The sequence below is a fragment of the Aythya ferina genome (assembly GCF_964211825.1).
Source record: "Aythya ferina genome assembly, chromosome: 7".
NCBI classification, from domain to species: domain Eukaryota; kingdom Metazoa; phylum Chordata; class Aves; order Anseriformes; family Anatidae; genus Aythya; species Aythya ferina.
Window position 1 is genome coordinate 35,103,163 of NC_140302.1, and position 20,477 is coordinate 35,123,639.

Below are 20,477 nucleotides of genomic sequence, written 5' to 3' on the forward strand. Positions count from 1 at the left end.
TGCAGCTCCTTGGGTATGGGGCATAACCCGGGCTGCCTGCTGCCGTCAGAGCCTGCAGGTACTGCTGCTCCTCCTGGGCTCTCCTCGCATCCATGCTGATTTTGCAAAGTGAGTTTGTGGCCAGCGGCTGGTAGGAAACGTGGGACTGAGGTGCAGAGAGAGTAATGTAGGGGTGCACAGGGCCAGGAGAAGCTTTCTGCTGATCCGCTGCAGGTGGTGAGTCAAGGGAGCCTCAAAACCCCCTGCTCTGTTCTCAGGGTGTGGCTGGAAATATTTATGTAGAGTGGCTTTGTTGGAATAATAGGTGATCTTGTATTAATAGGAAACTTTAAAATTATTTACCTTTATGACAGTGCTAATTTCTTAAGGCTGAAATGTTCCCTCTGAGGCTTCAGGTATTCAGTAATCGCTGTTCCAGTTCCCTTCGGTGTTGGGCTTTGATAAAACCTGTTACTTCGTGGTTTCGTGAGCCCAGTCATGTCTGCAGGTATGCAAGGCAAAGCAAAAATACAAGATTGAAGAAGCAAGATATAGAAGAAGATAGTTGATAGATTTCTGATGATTGACTTACAAAGACATCCAAACAAAAACATTTCTGGAGTGAATTTTAGCTGCATTTTTGCCATTGAGATTTTGGAAGGAGGTACGATACTACAACACACTTGCAATATTTGCTCTCCCTCCCACGTTGTTTTCTCATGTTCTTCTTGCCGGACTGTTTTGTATCTCTTCACCCAGCAAACATGTTTAGTTTTTAAAAATCGAAGTAAAATTGCCAAGTGACAAAACCAAGAGTGTTTTGTGTAAACTCTTCTTGAGCACCAAACACTTTTTCATTTGTCGCACTGTGTTTTGCAGGGTGCTGCTTCTGCAAACACCTCAGTCATAGTTTATCTAGGAAATGTTTTTGTTTTAAGGAAAATATTCCTCCTTAAGAGATATCGGCTGCTTAGAACCTGAAATATTCATTCATACTGGGGTTTACTTCCCTCATTTGTTCAGGGTCATGCACTTTAAGGTCTACCACATGCATTCAACCCCTGTACCCCAGAAGTTATTACTTTTTAGCCATTGGGTTTACCTAGTCTACCTAAACCTGTAGTTTTCACTGCTTTCAGCAGATATTTTTATGTACATATTTGCTTGTAGGAGATATTCCTCATCCTCTTCAGGCTGCCCAACTGTTGGAGGCAGCGCCAAGAAGCGCGTGTACTTTTTCAGGTCAGTACTGAGGAGCGTGGAGGGATCACTGGGTTTGCTCCTTGCCAAATTCAGTGCTGGAGTGTTAAGTGTAGCAATGGAGTGATAGAAATGTGTGCTGAGCTTGGCTTTCCTTCAGCTGGCACTGTTAGCTATGCAGAGCAAACCTCCGTAGGTCGTTCTTCCAGCACGGCTGGGTTTTGTTGCATCAGGATTGCCAAGGAGGGGACCAGGGGCTTGGTTCTTCTTGGGGAGCGTGGACTCAGCTCTGATGTAGTTTCCCCTACAGGCCAAGGACTCGCTTTCTTCACCCATTTCTTGATTTGTCCTGTCTGAAGTTACTCTCTCTGATCTAGTAAGGAAAAAAAAAAATTGGTAAACTGATGTCTTTTTATCAAAGAAGTCAAAAATCTCCATCAGTGCCTAAGTGAAACAAAGCAGTTTGTAATGAATATGAATTTCTAAGTGGGAAACGAGCATTAAATGTAAACCCCGAGGGATTTGCGAGATGGAGTAGGTGTTGCAGAGAGAGTGGCTCAGCTGATAACCACCTAGACAAAGGTGATGCACATTTGTTTCAATTCTCTGCCTTTGCAAAAGGCCATTTCACTGCGGCGTGCACGGGGGGGTGATGCATGGCACGTCTGCTGCCAACTAGTACTGGAAGGAGACAGTTGTCTTAATTAGAGGGCTGTTTTTACAGCTTCATATATTTTAGTTTCTGCCAAGACAACTGACAACAAGAAATGAGGAATTTATGAAGAAATCATGAAAAATTTATGCTGGCATATGTGATTTATTCATCTGGCTTATAAAATGTATTTTAACTTCCAACATCAGAGCTGCTAATAAGATATTGGAGAATAGGCTGAGTCTGGGGATGGTTTGTATGAACAAGCACACCACAGTCTGTCCTACAGCATGCATCACGGGGACATTACTGTGAGTTTCAGACGTTGGGCACTCATAACTTGCAAGATTTGGTTTCATCGGTTAGTTCAGGTTGGTTGGGATTTCAGGGTCATTATTGGTGGACAGAAACCTCACAGAATGAAAGGATGTGGGAGAACAGAGTAGTGCCAGTGACAACCGTGCACCAAACCCTGTTGTATTGCATCTTTACAGATGAAAAAAAAAATAAAAATAAAAACAACATTCAAAATTAAAGTACATCTCTAAAAGGAAGCAGAGTTGTTAAACAGATTTTTGTTAGCTTGTTTGGTTCTGATCAGTCTCTAGGTATTACCTTTACAGAAATCAGTGTGGAGACTGATTCGGACCGATTTCAGTTAGGCTGTTCATTAATTTCCTTTATAACTTACACCAGCTGTAATGTGAAGGGATAATTTGTTTGCTTGGGAAGTTAGAGGAGAAAAAATTCCCCTGCTGGAGGCTGTGGCAGAAGTGCTGCTGTATTTGAGGCACATGTTTTTTTTGTTCCCCTGACAGCATTGCCCTCTCTGTTTTGTACTTACCCAGGATTTAAATTTGTAAACTTTTACCATGCCCTGTGTGGAGGTTTGCACTGGAGCGTGCTGCTCTCTCTCCTGTAAAATATTTAATCCCTTTTACTTAGGTGTTTTTGTGGAAGTTGTTCTCTTGTTCTGACACAGAACCCCTACCTGCAAAGGCCTGACAGATGAGATACAACAGTTGCCTTGATTTCACGTGGGGCTTGTGCTCATGCTCTTCCACCTGGTAAGTAGCAGGGTTCAGGGGGACAAGGAGGAGGTAAACGTGCCCGGCTCCCAGTCTGAGCCCTCTGACAGCAGGAAGGGTTCCTGGGGCTGCAAAGGCAGCAGCCTTCCCTTGGCTGGCATGGGTTAGTGAGGATGACTGACATGCACTGAAAGAATTACCACCGAGTACTCCCCATTCAGGTTATTAAATGAAATCACGGTGCTAATGATGCAGTCTTTTCATTTTTTTTTTTTTAATTTTTGCCCGTGTCCCAGTGCTGCTTATTACTAATGGTATTCTTTCCCTGCAGCGAATAACCCTGTATAAGTACCATAAGACATCTGACCGAGTCTTACTGGGTTTGGAGATGCTGCAGAATCTATTAAGAGTCTTAGGCTGAGAAAAGAGCAATCCCTAAAAGCCTTTTCTAAGATTAAAAGAAAAAAAAGCAAGGTGTAAATGTTTTCATATGCTTAGGGAAAATCACCATGTGAAGGTTTTATCTCATGCTGCTTTCTCCTGGTGCTTGTCTGAATTCAGCGCACTGGTTAGCAAGTTCCTCGGGCTGGGGGTGCAGCAGCAGCAGGAGGGGCTCTCTGGTACTGGACACCATCAGCCCTGTTAAGAGCAAAGGGCAAGGACTTCATTTTTTTTGAAAACTTTTTTCTCTGTGATATTTGTCCATCGGAACGCTGTGATGTTGTGTTACCAGGACATCAGTGGTCACAGCCATTTAAATGCATTTGGGGTTTGACACTTGTCATAGATCTCAACTCCTCTATGCAAATCCTCTCAGAAATTTCACTGGAGTTAAAAGCAAATAAATTTCAATCCCGGTATTTACTGTCATCCATCAGCCTTGTGGAGGAGCCTCTTGTGCTGGTGACGGGCATGTCCATGGCATGAGGCATGCAGCGGCTCCTCCAGGAGCTGCTTCTGCCCACCACATGCACGGGGTGCACACCAGGAGTGCACCTCTGCCTCCTTCCATCTCTAAATTAACTTCAGTAATCATGAACTTGATAATGCTGATTGTTTGAAACACAAATTTGTGAGGTGCTCTTATCCTGCCTACTGATCTGTAAATGACAGAGTAATTAAAAATTCCTGTTTATGGAAGTGCCAGGTTGTGCTAGTCTGTTTTTGCAATTCGTTCAGCAGCGGGCCCTGGCTTCCAGGTGTCCTGCAGTACCTTCAGCTCTCCTCGACTGCAGTAAGCAATCGCTTTGGCCATTGTCAGCTCACAAAGCAGTTCCCTTAAACATTTCCTTCTCTCCCTGAATCATAAATTGCCTGGCCCTAGGAGTGCCGTCTGCTACTGGGGAGTGCAGGGCTGAGGGTCTGCAGGGCACCAAGAAGGTCTGGGGGGAGTCACAAAATGTGCAACTCGTTCCCACTGATTTAAGGGAGAAGTGCCTGGCCTGGGTATTTGGGTTATTTATGTCTTAGTCAAGACAGTTCCTATAATAAAAAGAAAGAGGAAATTAAAGTCCGGCTTTTCAAAAGAGCACAGGGAGTTTGTACACAATGCAGGACTCCAGATATCACTGAAGAGGGGAAAACCATTCTCTTTCTTGCTCTTTGATAGACAGCAAGGGGCTGTCTGGCAGTGCTCTGTAACCCCAGTAGCTCCTGAATCCCGCACCTTGTACCCCTGCAAGGAGCTGCGCAGGAACTAAATCTGGTAGCAAGATAAAAACTACTGTGCCTAATCAAATTATTTGACTTGTATTATTTCCAGTTTCAGTTTTTTAAAGCGTATTCAATCCTCGTGTTTAAAGTTCATTTTAAGCTAATTAAACAAATTTATGAGTAAGATGGTGCGAGTGGGTAATTTCAGCTTTTAGGTATTTTATTCTCTTACATCAGTAACCCAGCTTCAGTATTTTTCTAAATTTCTCTGGTTTATATTGACTTGAAAGTAAGAGATTTTAAACATAACAGTTGTAAGTCCCAAGGAAAAGAAGTGTTGTATTTTTCTGTGCAGTGTGCTCAGGGGTTGTGGTCTGTGGTGAGGACTTGCACTGCGGGGTGAGAGGTGTTTCCTCAGCAGGTCCGGGAGCACTTCCATTCCTCAGCACGTAGGAGAGCAGCAGAAAACGTGGTAATGGGCAAAAGCATCTCTTTCAAGGAATCTCAGCAAGCTAACGTGTAAATAAACACCACTACAGTATTTGCTGGTGAATTTATTTTAATTATTTTAGCTTACCTTAAAATTTTACTTTCCTGTGAGTTAGCCGTGGTGGAAAATCACCGCGTAATCAAATTGCAACACACGTGTCGTTGGCAAGCTGGCTCAATTTAACCTCATCTGCACATGTACACATGTACCGCTGTTAGCACATTTTAATCTGAGAAACTGTATTTGGGATTTATTACCCAAACAGTTTGGGTAACCTAACAAATGAAACTTCACCAACGTGTTCAGCTCATTTTTGCTAAAGGGGTGCCGTTGCCGATGATGTCTCGCTTGCCATAAAGCAAGATGGATAGTGCCAGTTTTATGTAGCGGCAATAATATTAAGTTGCGTTATTTCTATAAGAATCTCAGAGCATCTGGGGAAGATCATCTGCGTTATGTTGACCTTACAGATGTTTGAGTTGATTCATAGAGGGATTAAGTAATTTGCCTGTGCTCATGCAGTGAATAACCAGCAGCGAAGACCGGAATTCAAATCATATATTATCTTCCCATGAAACGTTCTGCTCCATTTCGATAACTAGAACATTTTCTATATGAACATTAACCCATAACTCTAACTGAAATAGCACAGTACCCGTCCTCAGTGCGTAAATTGGAAAAATAATTCAGAATTGTATACAAAACTAAGGAAGGTCAATGCTGTGCTTAGGCTTTGAGTGCAGCATGGACAAATACTCATCCCAAATGACTTGTAGAGTTATGTACTTCTGTGAAGTCCCACCTAGATTGTCCTTCTGGATTCCCATCTTTATGCTAGAGGTTGACACCTCCAAGATGTTCCCAAAAAACGTCTTGGTGTGTCAATTCCCTGTCGGATCAAGCCAGAGGAGCGAGATTAGTTCTGTCCAACTCAAATTTAAGGTTGGTTTTAATGGAAGTGGTCAGAGCATGCTGTGGTGAACTACTGAGGTGGATGTATTTTGACACGGGAGCTGAGTGACTGCGATGTTGTTATCACTTGCATTTATTTTACCTCTCCTGTATAAGAAGATGGCTCAGGCAACACGTGCGGCATTATCACATTATCCTGAAGGTTGGAGCGTGCTGCTCGTAAAGCTTCGGTTCTCACAACGCTGTGCCAAATTAACAGGAATGAATAGCTGCCAAGTAAATAATCCTGTTTTGTCGCTGGTTTGTAATGGATGTGTTGATTGGAAACAACTTCTCTGTCTGTTTACATCACGATAATTTGATAACCCATTTGTATTATTTAAACTGCGCGTTTTGTAAATGCCGAAGCTGAGTAATTGGTAGCAGAAGCAGTACGTAGGAACTGCTCTCCTCAAGTGATTTTTAAATTGCTTTGCTTGCAGCTATGGAGTTTGCCATAAAGAATGATTTCTGCTGAAATTTCAAAGCCACGGGAGTGGTCAGAGAGCTGCAGAGGGACAGCCTGATGATTTAAGGCTCTTCAATGCCCCGGCTGTTGTGGAGCAGAGTGCTGTAGACCTTACTGGTCTAGCAGAACATTTCACTGCAGTTTCTTAATGCCCTAAACTAGGAATCTGATTTATTACCTATTAGGTCTTATTAGATCCTGCTCATAGGGAAAAATGAACTATTGTAGCTGGATGGCAGAAAATTAATTTGAAATAAATGTTATGTAGTCAGGCTTCGTCAGTTCTTTTATCCACGTCAATCTCTGTGGCTTTAAGGCTGCTTTTCCAATTTCGTTGTGGTTTCTTGTAGAGCCATCCTGAACATGCACACAGGGGTACAAGTGTGGTATGAAATCGTCTATTCAGAGCAGGCAGGTGTTGATGGGATTGCTTCACACGTTTATAATCTAGGTGGTTTTCTTCTCAAAACAGTTTTTGTCATAATGAATGCACTCTTTTTATGTCTTCCTCCCCACTTGTGCTGTGGGGGTGGCTGGGAGGAGAAGGGTGGCTCTCAAGTGTCCCGTGTTTTTGGATAGGATGTCATCTGCGGAGGGGCCTATGGATGTGGTTTTATTTCTTCAGATCTCTGCTTCTCATCCTGCTTTCCAGCTTTGCCTTCATTGCTGTTATCTTTAGTTCAGGTAAAGCTTCCTTTGAATGCGCTACAGGAGCTGTCTCAAGTAAAAAATATACTTGCAAATCACCAATAATTTGTGAGGTTTTTGCGCTCTTTGCCTTCAGAAACAGACCCCAAGTGCTGGTGGGAGAGCCGTGTGAGGAGCCCCATGCAGACTGAGCCCTGACACCAGGCCTGGCCCTAGGACTTCCCCTGCAGGCCCTACAGAAGTGAAGGAGCCTTTGGCAGAGCCCTGCCACCCTGCCAGCACCCACAGACAGCTCAGCTCAGGCCCGCCAGGCTTTGGACCTTCCTCCATGTCCCTCAGGAGCTCCACACGTGTGCCTCCCCGTCCTGGGGCTGCCAAGCCAAGCAGCTGTGCCTGGGACACGTGCAGAGATGACCCTATTGACTCCTTGTTAAATAAAAGGAGGAGATAGTGAATTCGGCTGGTGAAGGAGTAGACAAGCACTGATGTGCTTCTCACCCGGATCAATCGTGTTTGTTTGGGTGGTAAAACTCCTTGCAGGCTGAGAAAATGAGCTTGCTGGGACTGGCAGCTGCAAGATTACCTTAGCAGTTCCAGATGAGTGAATGGGAAGCTTTAGCTGTTCCCTAACACCAAGCAGAAGATACAAATACCTTGTCTTGCATTTGTACATCATCGTACCTGCACTTTCCTGCTCCTAGATTAACACGGATTGTGCTTGTTTGTGTGATGTGCAGAATCCACCTGAGGGCAGGTTGTCTGTATTGAGCAGGAGAGTCTGAAATATGACATGCACAGCACACGGGGCAGGTCTTTGGAGACAGAAAGTCCTTTGCCTCTTGCTAACTTCATCTGATGTATGTAATGGGATGGGCACAAAAGGTTTTGTAATTGAAAGAGAGCCAACACCTCGTTATTTCCAGAGCAGCCAGGTGCCCTCCCTGGCTTAGGCCTGCAGCCCAAACTGAGCTGTGCTGCTGGGTCCCTGACCCCACACTGCTCCAACACCTCCTGTCCCAGCAACACCCTGGGACTTGCAGGCACCCTTTTTGTCCCCCCATCAAGCTTTTACCCCCCCATCAAAGTTGCTTCCAACAAGGACCCCCCAAAAGTCTCGAGGCTAAGCCATCCCACAAAGCACAGGACTCGATTCTCTTCAGGCATTGCTAAGTCATACAGGAAAAAAAGGGTTTTCCCCAAATAACTGTTAAGCATCTTTTCTTCACATCTGGTCTCTCATGAGGTTTAGTTCTAGAAGCACAGTAACTTCTAGATTTTTCTATTCTCCTCACCATTATAGCAGGCATATACGGTGATCCTATCTCACTGAATTTATGTATTAATGTTGCATGAGAGGGAAAAAAAGCAATGCCTCAAGGGAATTAACCAGTTGTTCTGACAGCTTCCTTCTGCTGTGGTGTCTTCAAGTCACCTAGACGGACTCACACCATAAGGAGGAGTTATAATGTACGCTATGGTGGCCCACCAGGAGTCGTATTGGACATCCCATATTCTGATTTTGCTCAGTATCTATCTTTATTACCCGTCTGTGCTCGTTGAATTTGCCCTTGTATGATGAGCTGCCCTTCTCTGCATCTGTATTGCAGACAGCTCTTAGTCCTGTGAAATTCAGCCCAGATTTCAGCCTGTGCTGTGGGGTTGCTGTGTCTGCCCCCCACCACATCCCACCCCTCACAGGGCCTGTCTCAGAGCTGGCAGCCTGCACATCAGAAACTGTGCTGGCACACTGCTGTTCCCAGCACTTTTCATGTTAATTTAGGCAAAGCAACACACTACAGTGTTCTTATGTTTTCCAGAGCCACTTTTCTCTGAGCCTGACCCTATAAATGTGTTCTTAAGTAATTTTGAATGAGAGAAGGCGAGCCCCCAAATCACTGTGCTGCACAAATTGACTTAAAAACAACAAAAAAAGCCTGTTTACCACAACTGAAAACTTCTTAGCAGAAGTTAATTTATACAGCTGTGATTATGCAGTAATTATGATTTGTCACAGTCTAATATTTACTTTTTTTGACTAATTTAAAACCTATTCATTATACGACATACAAATTAAGAACAAAGTGTTGTGCTGGTCTCTGAATGCGTAATTGCAATTAAGACATTCTCCTGCAGAAATAATGCGCGGAGGGTTAATTTGGACTCTGCATTGTTCTTTCTTCTTTGTGTGTCTGCACAATTAAATTATCCAACTGCGGCACGGAGAAAATAATCGATAATTATTTGTATCTGAGCTGTCCCGTAGTATTTTAATGGAGGTGCAAAAGCGTCTTCAGCAGTTGGTGGTACGGTGTAATGAGGAATGTTTGGGAGGTGGGTGGCGGTTTGAAATACAGCTCAGGTTTGGGGGAAATTCTTCAGCTCTGTTTATTTTGTGACTCAATCCGTATTTTCTTTTTTGTACAGAAGGGACGTAGGTGGCATGCCAAGACCTGCAGAGTGGCACAGGCTGTGAAAATATTCGGAGCCTATCCGTAGCATGTTAGAGGGTATAACATCTCCTAATGAATTTTGGTTTTCCTTCCCTCGGGGCGAAGAATCCTGTTAGTCGGGTTGTTATCATTCTTTCCTTGTTATTTAAAAGAAAAACTTGAGATGTTTTACAAGGACCTGTAAAGTGATTCAAATGCCCGGGAAGGCACGTCCTGCAGGGCAGCAGGAGCACCACTGCCTGGCGCTTGGTGACGGGAACCCTACATGGCAATGTTCTGGGAGGAAGGTGTGGGGTGCCCGGGTTTGGGGTCAGCAGCTTGTCCCATGGTCCTTGACCCTCAGGTGGCATCGTGACCCCAGAGGGGTGCTGGTGCAGGGATGAGGGGCAGCTTGTGGTGCCCTGAGTTTGGGGTTTTGTCCTTGGCTTTGGCACGTGGTGAAGGACAGGGCCGAATGGGGCTTCTGGCCTCTGCTGCAAGTGAGCAACCTTACTAAAGGGATTCAGGTTATTCCTGATGAAAATGTCAGCGCTTTCAGAGTTGCCATTGCAGGAGAACCTTCAGAAGTCTTTATTTCTCCCTTTTTTGCTGGCATTTGGTTCTTAAACATTTAATGACGGCTTAGGAATAAAAATATTACGGTTTCATACAAAATTACAAATCGGAGAGAACACCACAGAAGTGAATCTATTCCCCGTTATAGGAGCAGCACTTGAATGGTTTCCTCAGCTCATGCTCTCTTATAGAGGGAGCTAAATTGCTTTTTGCGAGGCTTATTTTCACCCGTACGTTGTTGCACAGGTGATAGGAAATGTGTAACTTTTAAGTATGCCTAAAGAGAGAATTTCACAACTGCGATAGAGCAGATTAAATATTAAGGTAGGTATATCTAAAAAAAGATCGTAAAACCCTTTTCATTATTTCTCCCAGTAAAATTTGAATTACATGGCCCAAATAGCAGGGGAGGGGGTGTTATTCTTTCCCATAAAGCTAGAGAAAAAGGAAAAGGCTCCAAAAATACGGGGAAAATGAATCTTTATCTCAGAGTTGGCTTTTTCAGAAAATAGTACTGGAGTCATTTTAGCAATAATGTATAAAAAAAAAAAACTTGTTACATGTTTTCTTATAAAATACTGTTATCTACCAGAGACCTGGGGATGATGAGGAAAGCTGAAATAGGACACGTTCCATTTTAACATCCCCTAAATCTTCAGCAGGCCTTCCCACATCTTCTTGGCTGTCGGTGTGAGCAAAACCGAGCCCTTAGTGCAGGCTTTTGTGTTGCTGCTGTGATGCTACCACTTTTGACCGAAGGCGCTATAAATTCTGCCGGAGCTCTGCGTGCCACTTGCAGCCCCTTTTAATATCTTTCGGGTACCCATTTTCAGCGATCACAGTCTGTGTGCTACTGACGTTAAAGCTGAAAATATGTAAAAATCTGAACAAACTGCATATCGTTCTGGCTTTAATTTGTCTGCTAGGATATGGAAAAGGTCCAGAAAGCTGTGCTGCTTACCTTATATAAACCTTTGACAACTACAGGAGTTGTTTGGTGCTGGCCTATATAGCTTCTCGCCTTCGCCAGCCTTCCCATAATGTCTGCTGCAGGTGGACGCTGGCAAATCTCATCTGGGTGAGCATCAATATCCTTTCCACAAGCAGCATTTCCCTGTCCTTCATGGCTGTAATGCCAGCATCCCTCTCCATCAGAAGGACCCATTGGTAGTCTCGGCGTGCTGCTCAGCTCACTCCTGGCTTATTGCTGCTGGCGCCCGAGCGATGCTGCAACAGCAGCTTCATTACTGGGAGTGGGGAGAATCCGTCTGCATCCAAACAAGTCTTCATCCTCACGGGGCACGTCGCTGTCTCTCCCTGCGTCCCAGCCCATCCCACGCTCGGTGGGTATAATTGCTGCAAGTTCAGGATGCTCAAACACTGTGTCACCGGCCTTGAGCTGGTGGTGTATGACTTCAGACATACATTATTGCTTAAACCTCGGTGCAGCAGAGGGAGAAAACAAGTTGTGTATTGGCTTCGTGTGGATTTGTAATACAGATGTCCTGGCACGAGACTCCACAGAACTGCAGCCTGGCTGATGTGGGCAGGGAGCTCAGTCCCTCTGGGCACCCAGCCCCAGGTCCCGGTGGGTTTGAAGCTCTCCAGGAGGAGCCCTCAGCCCCTCTCTGGGCAGCCTGGGCCAGGGCTGTGGCACCCGCCCAGCACAGATGTGCTACTGGGGGCCAGGGGCAGCCCCCAGGGACAGGCTGCTGGATACCAAGAGTGCCCCACTCCTCTGATTCCTCTGGCAAGTACACATCATGGTTTTCAACAGCGAAGTGATACGCTCTTTCATTACAGAATATTAAGCTGGATAAGATTATGGCAGCTTTAGGTGTTGCTATATATTGCTGCCTGTGCCACCATCGCCTTAAAAAATCATCCTCGCTGTGGATGTTTTGTTGGTTTCACTGAAAAGGGAAAAACTCCCAGCACTGGGGCTGGTATAGATTTTTTTTTTTTCTCGCTTTGTTCCTGTCACCCATCTGAGCCCATAAAATAATTACAGGCTACTCGCAGAGAAGCTGCTCGGCTTCAGTGCCATTGGCATTATAAATTACATGTCTAGAGATAGACAAAATATGCAATTCAGGCCGGAGGAGAGCATAAAAGGAGCATAAATGGTGCATAAATGTTATGCGAGCCTTTTGCCCAACTAGACTTTGACCCCGTCCAGGGAAATCATCCCAATGGCACTGCTGTGGGAAGTGCTTGGCTGTCTGTCCTGTCCTCACAGGGGGTTCACAGTGCTCTGCTCTGCTCTCAGTCAGGATCTTTCCAAATTCGGGTCATTTCCAAATCCAAAATTCCCTATTTCGGACACAGTGAGTAGAGCTGCCTTAGTACTGGGGACACGCTTATCTCTGTGTTAACCCAAACTTTGATATGGCTCGGCTGCTGAGGAGATGAAGACTCAACATACCGCAGCCGCCCCTTCCAGTCATCACCCAGTCGTGCAAACTCATCTCTCAGAAATAAAAGTTTAGCCTTACGGTGTACTAAAAAAGGGTTTCCAAGATGCTATATATATATATTTCAAAAGCCAGATCGTTTCTTGTAGGTTTAAAAATACCTTACCCCTATATAGTGTATTTTTGTGTCGTGAAGAGCTTCCTCAGATTAACAGTGAGAGAAAATGAAGTATGGCATGAGAGAAATGGTAAAGGAGCAGATTTCTTGCTGGAGGATCTAGTTGGAAGAATCCTGCAGCCAGGGCATTAAAATAATTACCAGTTTCCCATTTGAAGGCCATATTATTGTCCTATTAGTAGTTCTTCTCTAGAGGGCGGGCGATGCTTTAATGGTGCTTCATCTCTTCAGTCTCCATCCTCGGTGTGGAGGCAGGGGAGAGTCTTTAATAGAAAAAAAGATATCTCTGGCTGTACTTGTAGGGGTACGGCCATATTCAGTGGCCACAATTACATTTCACAACTCTGTACAATTGGACAATTTCAATAGAAACTTTCTCATTGATGCACTTGGCCATTTTTATTATTTTTTTTTCTGCGACCCTGATTGCATTTGCCTCCGAGGTGTTGACTTCACCAGGCAGCAACGGATTGCCGGTTGTAAAATCGCAGGGAGGAATTTTGGGGAGGACTGGCATGGCACAGGGAGGGCCGGGTCCTCCAGAGCCCCGAACGCATCCGAAGGCTTCAAACCACAGCCGTGCTGCACCAGAGCGCGGTGCTTCCCTGCAGAAGTGGCTGCTCACGGCATCCAAAACACATGTTAGGGGAGTGAACAAAAATGGGTTTGATTGTTCCTTTCCGCTGTGGTTTGTTATAAGACGGTCTGTTTTTATCTGCAGCATTATTTAGCCCGTCTAAACTGCAGAAAGCACGTGCCTCGTAAGGACGAAATGAAGGCTGAAGGCAGTCAGAGGGAATCAGCGTCTCCGGGCTTCCCCAAAATAAGGGATGCACCAGAAGAGAAAAAATGCTATGTATGAGAGGGATGTTGTGGGGCTGCTCGGGATGGATCACCTGGGGCTGCTAATTGCAGCCAGTCTCAGCTCCGATGCGAACCCTGGGCAGGAAGCGAAAACCCTTTCCTTACTGAGCCATGTCTCCTTGCTGCAGACAGGAGCCTGCAAGAGAAATTAGAAGAACAGCAAAGCGCTGATCTTGTCCAGAGGTTAATAGCTGGGTTACGCGAGCAGTGGGCTGCTCGGGATGGGAGCGCTGTTCCCGTCTCGCTTCACTCCTTCTTCACATAGCCTGCTGCCTTCCTGAAATGTTCTGTGTCACAGCAAAATTTGGGAGCAATGCTTTGGATCAAATGCAGGCTTACCTAAAGCTCCGGGAAGGTTTTTTTGTGTTTTTTTTTTTTTTTCCCCCCATATGTTTCTAGCATCTGTGATCCCATTGCAAGGCTGCCAGCAACGTAAGTGTCCGCGGAGTAGCAAAGCGGAGCAGCCACTGCAGGTACATCATTCACATCTCTCACCAGAAGACTGTGTTTTAACCACGTGGGGTGGGGAGGAAGGAGGTCCTAATTTTGTCAAAGTTGGTCCTAATTTTGTGAGAGTTGGCTCCTCTGGGCAGCGTCTCTTGGTTGGGATTCTTGGTAGTGAGACTACAAAAGTAACGGTAAGGCACAGGGCGAAAAGCTGAATTCCTTTTCCTTTCCATGGAAGTTTTTTGCCATCAGGCATCATGATTAACTTTACATTTTGGATGCTGTACAAAGCAAGAAGTCCTTTCCAGCCAACTGAGTGGGGCACACCGGATTTATGACCCCAGCAGCACTGATTGTGGTGCTGAACTCACCTTTGCACTCCTTGCTCTGCAGATTCCTTTCTTCTTCCTCGTTTGTATTCTGTGACGGACTTTGATAGAGTAATTAAATATCCGCAGGAAAAAATTAGGATTATTTTCCAAGCGTTATGAGATTTATTTAGCCAGCTGCAATTGTCTAAACAATTGATTGCACGATTGATGAAAATGTCAAAGAATTTGAAATGTAGCAAATCGATTCTATTGATTTATCCATAATTACCCGAAGTAGCCTTCATCTGTATTCAGGGTACCTGTAGAAATGCCGAAGTAACAAAGGACAGTGCTGTCAGCAGGAAATGAGAGAGGTTCCCTTGCTGCAAGCCCTGAGACACCGTCATGTATTTGATTATTTTTTTCCCCAAATTCACGGGACGTTCACCCTTTGCAGGAAAACTTACCCAGTGTCCTTTCTCACACTTCACGTGAGTGTATTACCTTTTTAAAATTATTTCTCTTTCCAGATTTAATTCTTAAAAAAAAAAAAACAATGCGATAGGGAAAAAAATCTTTGGGTTTATTGATTTTTACCCCTGCAACACCTAGCCGAATCCTGGCCAGCAGCCTGGGCAAGTGCCTGGGAGCCCTCGCAGCTCCCCTCTGTGGTTGCACAGCTGCTGGGAAGTGATGCTTTCAGCAGGTAAACTCGGCCAGGGCAGGCTGTGAGAAGTGTTCCGTAGCAAAGCCTTTTTGCCTTTTATTGGGCAGTGCATTAAAGTGAAAACTGCTCGTTTAATGGCTGAGGCGACTGCAGATTTCTTCTAGCAGCACTGCAACAAATTACCTTTCTTTTAAGCTAGGAGATCTATTGCAATTCTGCCAGGTATCGTAATAAAATAGTCTTTTTGAATTCAGTAAGTCGTCTTTCTTTAGAATATTAACTTTTGGGAAGAGGAATGCTGATGCTGTCCGCTCGCAGTGGACGCCGGCTTCCCGGTATTGTAGCCTTAGCTAAAAACTCTTAAATTAAATTGTCTTGTAGCATTTCCATTAGAAAACACCATTTCTGAGCTTTTATTACTCCGTCATAAAAATCCCTAGGAGGTGAGATTTAGTACACAAGGTTAAATCCGTGGCTGGCGTTAAATCTTAGGCAGAATTTCAGGAGACAAACTTTACCGCTGCTTTTGGGAAGGAAGCATTGGCACAGGCGTGGGGCACGCTGAGGAAGAGAAAGGTGCTGGTTGTGGGCTCCTTTTGGTTCAGAGGTGTGGGACATCCTGGTGTGGCCTCACAGCCACGTCTTCATCTTCACAATGGGTTTCTGCTACCTCTACTCGTGCCCGTCCTCACGCTAAGGATCCTTTTCTTGTTGGAAGTCCCATCATTTCAGCAGGCATTTGAGGTGGACTGTGTTCTCCACATGGATCCATCACACTTCTGGGTAGGCAAAGTACATCTACAAGGACATTTGAATGGAATCTCCATTCAAACTTTATTTTAAATAGTTTATTTCTGTTGTTTCTCATTCGATTGTCCAGCGTTGTAGCACTTTTGCCTGTCTATTCCGACAGGGTTGATTGCAAAAGTTGATCTTAACACATGAGATAACTGTACCAAAAAGGTGATTTGTAAAAACAAACACATTGTGAGCGTTACACGGTGCCTACCGTTGGTAGTCAGACCACAAATCTGTCCTTCTGCAACTTGCAGTTATTTTTCATTCGTCTGTCCCCATTGTTTTAGAGGGGACACAGCCCAGAATATAAATTAGGGAAGAGGTGTCAGTGATTATAGATAATATGCTAAAACTGTTTCTGAAATATTTATTAGAAAATAGGTTAATAAAGTGACACGGTGCACCTGTGCTGGTGTGAAGTAGACATTATGAGAAGATTATGCTAATGTGAGTATTTAGTAGCAAGTCTTCTTTGGGATTACTCTGGGCTATTATCATAGTCAGCCCAGGAATTGTAATTCAAAAGAAAGCAAATGATCAAGGCTTTTGTTTCTTTTTTTTTTCCCCTTCTACGTTTTGACTGCTCTTTAGCCTGATGAATTAGAAAGAATATATTGCGAGGAACCTTTTAAATGTACTGCTAAAAAAAAAAAAAAAAAAAAAAAAAAGAAGAAGAAAGTAGGCTGGACAGAGGAACTATTACATACAGAAGTGTAAAACAAAAAGGATTTTGGAAGCCTTGATGGGGGCCGGGCAGTTGTTAAGTTTGGAGGTGAGAAAGGATGAACAGTAATACCAGCATACGAAAAGAAAGAGAGAATTTGGGGAGGGAGAAGATTGGCAGGAGATGCAAAGACATCAGATACCTTCACGCTCACACATTTCAATGATTTTGACTCCTATGTCCATAATAAGTACCTGCATATTACGTGTTTTCTATGTTCCAGGATCCCAGTCATTGGCGTATCACATACTGTATGTGATGCGAAGGAAAAAGCGCCTGTAGGGGTATATTAAAATACAAGTTTTAATTCACACGTGAGTGAAAAGTTGTTTAAAACTTACCTGTGCTTTGCGACTGGAAAGCCGAAAACTAACGTGAAGGTATTTGAAGTGATTGCTCTTTAAAAGGAGACATTGCTATTCATGCCTTAGTGAGCATTTGCTCAGGTTTGGGTTTTGCTCTGGGATTTCAAGGTCTAGGTCTGTTGTTTCGTAGGCAGCCTGACAAGATAAGAGTAGTCTGTCTCATATATGCGCAGTAAATTTGTCTCCCAGAGCAGCAAAAGCTCAGGCATGCAAAGCATGATGATGTGCAGGGAGGCTGATCGGTTGTAATAAAGCATTCATTATCCCTCCATCTAAATTAACTGAAATGACATCATAATAGTGCCTTTTACAACCTCACTCAAATTCCCTCTCTTTTATCGAATTATCAGCTAAACCTAAATTATCTTAAGCTGTGTCTATATATCCTTGTTTAGGTAGTTATTCTGTCATTAGGGAATCCATCCGTCCCTTTGCTCGTTGGTGCTTTCCTTCTTCTTTTTTGATGTTCGCTTAAGGAGGAGTAGCGGGGCGCACACTTGCAGCTCGCGCTGCTTCCCTATTTTCGTGTCATAAGAATTTTGTGCTTGTAGTGTGAACCTGAGCCCCTGGATGCTAGATCTAAGCAGATGATGGACAAAACAGGACGTGCTGTGAGAATGGTTCTGCTTTGGGAATATCTCTGTGGGTTCGTGCTCCAAAACACAACCTTTTTGCAGAGGCAGCTGATCTATGCGTGTGTTAGGGATGCGCTAGGTGTGCCGCAGCACCGTGTGAAATGAAAAGAAAATGGGGCATAAAACATCGTTAAACAGGAGCGAACAAGCAAATCAGGGCACTTGATTAATTATAAGACGGGGAGAAGGAAAAAACCGACTGTACCTGAGAAAGCAGGGGAGAGGTGTTTGGCACCGTGACTGCTGTTACACTTATAAATTGAGTCCCTTTGTCCCTTCCTCATTTATTATTACCACTGCAAGTCTGGATTTGATAAATAGGAACAACCTCCTGGCCTCGGTGAGGTTGTACACGTGAAGAAGGGCCTCTCTACAACGGTAAAGTTACAGAGTCAAAGCCTAAACGTCTGCGTTATTTGGGGGAGCAATCTCCAAGCGTGCAGCCACAAACCTGTGAGCCCTCTGGATGTGATTAATAATCACTGACAGCATAAATACACACTGGTTGCAATTGAGGTTGTGTTTACGGCTTGAAGCAGCAGCATATGAATGGATTTATTGACTCTGGAGTGAGGGCCATAAATGAGGAGAAACTGTGGAAGAAATGAGGACTGACCCGTCCTGCTGCCCTAGGCAGGGCGAGGTGCGTGATCCCCGGCCATGTCTCAGATGGTTGCTTCACCTGTTTACTTCTGTTTTGGTTTTAGGGAAACAAAAAAGTGATGTCTTTAGAACAGCAAGCTCCCGGGATGTTTTTGAGGTACTTTATGCCATCATTTATAAGTTTTGTGCCTGCTCCCCTTCTCAGCACTGCTCCTCTAACATATTGAGGAGAATTCCTGCTCTCCATAGCCGGTCCTTAGCATCCCAAGGTATTTCCTATTTTATTTGGGAACTTTGTTCCCATTACAGTTGCCCCTTGCCCTGTTAGAGCCAGGCCAAGCAGTTCGTAGCGTGGTGGCACAGAGGTGTTCAGTGGTTTTGGTGCCACCATTCACCAACACCCTGTGCAGTTTCCACCATGTGCCAGTGCGGATGATTATTCCTCCTGGTTCATAAAGAACTGATAAGGCGTCTTATCAGCAAGTGTACGAGTGTAGCAGGGTATGTTAAAATCAGTCCCTGGCTCTCAGTCCTCTCTCACTCAAGGTTTCAACTTCTGTGGCTCTTCCTGACACAGATAACTTCTTTCGTTAATCGAGACTGAACTTCAAGAAAAGCACTTCTCTTTATGCACATGCAACTAGACGCTGATCTTCGTTATTAATTACACCAAGGAAAGGTTTGCCACTGCGGACTGATGATCTCCATTGAACACAGGAGGTGTTTTGATGCTCCCCCGTTGGCCCAGCCAGTTCCATGTACGCCTTTCATCCTTACGTAAGGATGTCCTTAATTTTAAGCAGCCAGCTTATTTTGCAGTACAGAACTGGTGCGGTTGTTTTAATTCTGCCTGTTCTGAGAAGCCAGTTTCCCCTGTTTTTTTTCCAGTTTCTACAACTTTTACAGTGAAGTTAGTGCAAGCCATAAGCACCTGCATCGAAAGAGGAAGAGTATCGGACCGACACCTGGAATTATTCATAAACAATTTCTACTGAATTTTATTGGGGCATAAATCTGAACCGTGATTTGCAGCAAACCTCACAGATGATAACGTGCCATTTCCTGGAGTGTAGCCAAGAATTCACTGAGCAAAATTTTAGTCTATCTGCATGATCTCTTCAGAGAAATCATCTTTCTCATTGACAAACCACACGACTGAGCGTAGTACTGCAGTGGTGAAGCAGGCCAGCCAGACCGTTGTGCTTTTGCCAGGTCCGTTGTTATTTCTTTTGATTCTTTGTCACCAAATTGCAGCTCGTTCACAGGAAGGTATTTGAATATTCCAGGTGAAAACACTATTTATTTTTTTTTCTCAGCGACAGTTGTTTTCAATACTTCTGTGCAATATCTGCAGCACAATTTCCAGTCAGCAGTGGATTTGACTTATCTGCATCCTTAAGATGCTTTCCAGAAACCTGATGATTTCTCTGCCATCTTTCTGTTTGTGTCTTTTTTTATCACTCCTCTTCACTGTGGTACCAGAAGAGCAAGAGCAGGTGGCTCCTATCTGTCTGCTTCAGTTTAAGCCTGGAGAACAACCTAATGGAAAGTTTCCTGAAACAAATAATGGACAGAGTCTGCTGTGGGTTGGTCGTGTTGTTTGCATTCTCCTGCATCAATTTGCTTCCAGATGATGCTCAAGCACCTTCTGTTCTGGTTCAAGATCAGTATTTTCCAGTTAAGAACAACCAAATCATGGCATTTTCTTCCATGTTATTTTCAGAATGTTGACACACTCTCTGAGATCCAATTTCTGCTCCTGTTTTTTGAGATCCTGGCTCAGCTTGCTTTGTGGGTGGCACCTCTCCTCACTTCTGTGTGAGCGTGTCAGAGAGCACGAGGTGGTCAGGAGTCAGGGATCCCAATGTAGCAGCAAAGTACGTGTACCTAAACCCAGCCTTTCCTTCCCTGGGCCCCATAACAGAACTTTACAGCGAGGTAAAGGAGGAGAGCTGTGTCATGGAAGCCTCCAAATTGTCCAGGAGTGCTATACAACGTGCTACTTCTCATGGTAATATTTTAATATATATTCTCAAAATCAACTTCTCGAGATAAAATCATCAAACTTTCTTTCTTTTCTCTTGACATCAGAGGTAGTGAAAGATGCTGGAACGCTCCGTGGGCTCGGTCATGAGAGAAGTCATTTTGGTGCCTTTAATTGTGCCAGGAAGTTGCAGGGGTTGCACTGCTTTCTGGTTGTTCTGCTTTATAACTTCTCGTTTCACACTAACAGAAGGAGCGAGTGTATCATCTAATCAAACGAAAATTAAAATGGGGCTCGAATAATTAAAAAATCAACACTTTAAATCTCTGCATCACTTTTTCGGATGCTCCGCTGCAGGAATCTGGGAGGAACACCTACCCTCCTACAGCAGTCCAACCACGGGTAGCACATG

General features: G+C 44.4%; 1 protein-coding gene and 1 long non-coding RNA gene across 6 annotated transcripts in view; both read left to right on the forward strand.

Moving 5' to 3' along the window:
• Positions 1-7,836, forward strand: LOC311439401. 2 transcript variants are annotated; one of them, XR_014694704.1, is made up of 3 exons: positions 1-108; positions 1,150-1,221; positions 7,207-7,836. It is a non-coding gene; the product is annotated as an uncharacterized lncRNA (long non-coding RNA). The 2 variants fall into 2 exon arrangements; XR_014694705.1 differs by lacking the exon at positions 7,207-7,836 and adding an exon at positions 6,397-6,570.
• The window catches only part of DOCK1 (dedicator of cytokinesis 1), a 257,618-nt gene that overhangs the window by 152,349 nt on the left and 84,792 nt on the right, over positions 1-20,477 (forward strand). The window lies entirely within an intron of this gene.